Source organism: Borostomias antarcticus (assembly GCF_949987555.1).
Source record: "Borostomias antarcticus genome assembly, chromosome: 1".
NCBI classification, from domain to species: domain Eukaryota; kingdom Metazoa; phylum Chordata; class Actinopteri; order Stomiiformes; family Stomiidae; genus Borostomias; species Borostomias antarcticus.
In genome coordinates this window covers 48,121,541-48,126,595 of record NC_140234.1, presented here as the reverse complement: position 1 = coordinate 48,126,595, position 5,055 = coordinate 48,121,541, and positions in this window count along the sequence as shown.

The window sequence follows — 5,055 nt, the reverse complement described above, 5'->3', positions numbered from 1 at the left end:
ACAATTCAGAGAAGTGTGTGTGTGTGCGTGAGTGTGTGGGGAAGGGGGGGCTGAGAGGGATGGGAGGAGGAGGTCAAGCTGTTAAAAGAGATGAGCTGCTCTCTCATGAATAATACAAGTCTGTTGCTAAAATAGGCTCTTAGAAGGTCTAATTCTGGTGTGTGTGTGTGTGTGTGTGTGTGTGTGTGTGTGTGTGTGTCTACCAGTTGTGTGAAGACCTGAGGGTAGATTGTGTGTTGTGGAACAACTTTATTGTTTGCATGAATGTGCGTGTGCATGCGTGTGCAATGTACTGTATGTCTGTGTGGTAGTTTTACTGTTGTCAATGAAGGAACCTTGTGTGGCTTCACACACACACACACACACACACACAGTTCTGATAGAGATGGTCTTGCGTGAGACCTCTTCAGTTGAAAAGCGTGTTAAGCCAGAGATGCCATTGAGTGTTGCTGATGGGATTTGGGTGATATTTGATAGAGATATTTAGGGTTACTTAAAACCACGGTGACCTAAGGTATAACTAACAAGGCCGGTCACATTTCTTTTCATATGTTGGGGTAAGACTGGAGCGCACGTCGGGGATACTCGGCCTGTCTATCTATTATTGATACAAGGAGACTGTTGACGCACAAGTATTATTTAAGAACATGATAGACCTCGGATCTTTGACCCCGTTTACACCTTGCATTAAAATGTGTTTTTGGTGATCAGATTGCAATCTGATCGTGCTAAACCACATGAAAGTACAGGTGTAAATGCGCCCAAAACGTTTTGAGGACGGATTGCGATCCGATTGGCCAAACTACCTCCGGAGGTGGTCAGGGACGCATATCGACCACATTTAATAAAAGTGTAAACGGGAATGCGTTTTTAATCCACATATCAACAATGTGGGCGGAAATACGTAGCCGTTGACGCGCCGGTTCCAGACCAGCAAGCAGCAACTAACCATTGTTTATGAATGAATACTATCTTAAATTAAGCTAAGCTTTTGGAGTGGGAAAGTGATGTGTCCTGTTCTCAGGCTATTATAAGGCGGGGTCATCGGAGAATTTCACGAAGTAATTGTGCATCACCTGTTTAAGCAGCTGAGTTTGACACAGCTGTAGCCGATCGGCTATTGCTAGTTTTGCGTCCGATGATGTCCCATTAATATCTCAGCCAAACACAACTATGCATGAACTTTTCCACTTGCCAGCTTGTGCTTCTCATTTGGGGGAGTTGCTTGTGCACTGGATGGATTCTTTATTGGGAATTAGCCGTTGAATTGTATTCAGACATAACGTTAAGCTACTGTTAAGGATCACAGCCGACTGATGCACTTTTCCCTCCCGCGACGGAGGGTTATCAGCCGTCTCATCGCTGACCATCATGATGCAGTTAGATGCTTTTTAGCCAAGTTAATATTATGGAGCTGATGTTGTGATAGCAAGAAAGCATAAAAATGGATCCTGGTCAAGGTTGGAGTCCAGACGAGTCTACTCTCAATTTGGTCGGACGAAAATATTCAAGCACAATCAGGATGTGACGTTCGATTGTCAGCTGGACAGAGTCGATCGGATCTCGAACGGATCGGGTTGAAGATACTCGAAACGCATATTAATGCCAGGTGTAAATGTAATCAGGCTAAATCATTATCTAGATACAATCTCGATACAAGACGTATTTTAATGCAAGGTGTAAACGGGGTCTATGCGTCAGCTAGAGAGAGAGAGAGACTCTGCTGTAAGCCCTGTTTGTGGAGAGGATATAAACTTGCAATAAACTTGATCCTGTAACGAGCTGAACTGCACCCATGTTGAATCTACATTCGAACCATCTCGTATTGTGATAAGATTGTCTCAACTTTATTATATGGTTGGCATGAACACAACGCAGAGACCGAAACGCCTAAAGCCAACACTGAACACTGCAGGAAATTCTAAAAGGCATGACGAGCCTAGCATTGGCACGAAACCGTGACTCATACCATTGTTAATGCTACCATTCGTAGCACATTGCAGTTAGCCCGGTTTAGTCTACATACAGCCTTTCCCTCTATAGGAAGGCAAGGCAAGGCAAGGCAAGTTTATTTATATAGCACATTTCAGCCACAGGGCAATTCAAGGTGCTTTACATGAGACATTAAAAGCATTAAAACAAAAAGCAAGACATTAAAGACATTTAAAACAAAAGGCAGGACAAATTAAAAGCATTAAAACAAAAAGCAAGTCATTATAGACATTTAAACAAAAAGCAGGACAAATAAGATACAGGAATAAAAGTTACAGTGCAGTATACTGATAAACAGCTCCTCTTAGAAAGCAGTGGCAAAAAGAAAAGTCTTCAGGCTTGTTTTAAAAGAACCAAGAGTTGCAGCAGACCTGCAGTTTTCTGGAAGTTTATTCCAGATATGTGGAGCATAAAAACTGAATGCTGCTTCTCCATGTTTTGTTTTAACTCTGGGGACAAAAAGCAGACCTGTGCCAGACGACCTGAGGGGTCTGGATGGTTCATAGCATATGAGCAGATCAGAAATATATTTTGGCCCTAGACCATTCAGTGCTTTATAAACCAACAGCAGTATTTTAAAGTCAATTCTTTGACAGACAGGAAGCCGAAAGAGATAACCGTGTGACTGTCAGCACCATGGACAGCTCCTTCCCAGCACGCTGTCCATTGCCAGGTTTTGGAGTCCTCATTTAGCATCAGTAGCATGAGCCGACAGACGCACATTCTGGATTCAATGATGACTTGCGTAAACGCACACACACACACAACAGCGTAATGCGATCATGAATTCTCCTAGGCACACTCACATGCACGAACACATTAACACACACAAAGTCTACAAAGAAGAGAGGACCCCTCTCACGTAGGCCTAAAATCTAGTTTATCGAATGTTCTGAATCCGGGACAGTACATTTCACCTACTTCCAGATTTAGGCCTGTGTGGAAAATCTATTTTGTTGCAAAAGTTCAGGGAATTTTCAGAAACATGTTTTTTATGCTGTGGCCCCCCAAGAGATTCCTCCATCATCCCCCCCCCCCCCCCCCCCCCCCCCGCCGCCTTCTCTCTCTGCCCGCTCTCCTTTAACTTTCCCTGCATCATTTCTGTCTCCCCAACCATTCTCTCTCTTGTGCTCTCTAGGCCTAGCTTATTTCTCTCTCTGTCTCCCTCTGGTTCTCCCCCCGTTTCTCCCCCATTCTCTCTCTCCACCTCCACCTCCCTCTCTATATCTCCCTCTCCTCTCTCTACACCTCCACCACCCTCACTCTCTCCCCCTCCTCTCTCTACCCCTTCACCTCCCTCTATCATTCTCTCCTCTACACCTCCACCTCCCTCACTCTCTCTACACCTCCACCTCCCTCTATCACCCTCTCCTCTCTACATCTCCACCTCCCTCACTCTCTTTCTACACCTCCACCTCCCTCTATCACCCTCTCCTCTCTACACCTCCACCTCCCTCACTCTCTCCCTCTCCTCTCTCTACACTTCCACCTCCCTCTATCTCCTTCTCCTCTCTACACCTCCACCTCTCTCACTCTCTCCCTCTCTCTCTACACCTCACTCACTCTCCCTCTCTCTCTACACCTCCCTCACTCTCTCCCTCTCCTCCCTCTACACCTCCACTTCCCTCTGTCTCCCTCTCTTCTCTACACCTCCACCTTCCTCACTCTCTCTTCTCTCTCTCTCTCTACACCTCCACCTCCCTCCCTCACTCTCTCCCTCTCCTCTCTCTCTACACCTTCACCTCCCTCACTCTCTCCCTCTACACCTTCACCTCCCTCACTCTCTCTTCTCTCTCTCTCTACACCTCCACCTCCCTCACTCACTCTCTCCCTCTCCCCTCTCTCTACACCTCCACCTCCCTCACTCTCTCCCTCTCCTCTCTCTCTATACCTCCCTCACTCGCACCCTCTTCTCTCTCTCCACCTCTTGTGTAGCATCTGCTGTCTCTCGTCCAGCTATCGTCAACGTGAGAGAGAGAGAGAGAGGGAGGGAGAGAGAGAGCCTGCTGTGTGTGTGTGTGTGTGGTTGTGCAGGACAGTTCTCTGAGCTGTGGGGGTCTGAGCTCTAGCAAGCTGACTAGCTGCGGGGGCGGGCGGGCGGGCGAGCCAGCGTGGTTAAAGGGAGTGGCCTGTATGTGGTGGGCTGACGAGCGCGAGAGGTGTGGCCGAGCAGGGCCCGCGTGGTCACTGGGAGCTGTGCTGTGTTTTATTGAGTGGGAGTGGCTTGTGCTGTATCTTTTTGAATGGGAGTGGGTTGTGCTGTATCTTTTTGAATGGGAGTGGGGTGTCTTTTTGAATGGGAGTGGGTTGTGCTGTATCTTTTTGAATGAGAGTGATGTATCTTTTTGAATGAGAGTGGGTTGTCTTTTTGAATGGGAGTGGGTTGTGCTGTGTCTTTTTGAATGGGAGTGGGTTGTGCTTTGTCTTTTTGAATGGGAGTGGGTTGTGCTGTGTCTTTTTGAATGGTAGTGGGTTGTGCTGTGTCTTTTTGAATGGGAGTGGGTTGTTCTGTATCTTTTTGAGTGGGAGTGGGATGTGCTGTGTCTTTTTGAATGGGAGTGGGTTGTGCTGTGTCTTTTTGAATGGGAGTGGGTTGTGCTGTGTCTTTTTGAATGGTAGTGGGTTGTGCTGTGTCTTTTTGAATGGGAGTGGGTTGGTTACGCCCGCTGATGTTTTGCTGTTCCACGTTTCCCAGGAGCGAGGTGCTGCCGCCACAGCGACGAAGACTGACCCACAAAGAGGCGGGAGCTACGGGACCAGGACCACCTCGCTACTGCGCTTGAGGCCGGCCTTTCTCTCAAAAGGACAGAGGAGAGAGAGAAGGCAGCAGGTGCTCTCTCGCCTGACTACCACGCCCTCCAGGACTACAGGAACAGACAGAGAGAGAGAGGGAGAGAGAGAGACAAAAGGAGAACAAATTCAACCAGCACACAATCTGTCTCGTGGTTAACAAGCTCTCTCTCTCTCATCTTACACACTCGCACCCTTCCCCTCCCCCCTCCCCCCACACACACACACACACACACACACACACACACACACACACACACACACACACTCAGG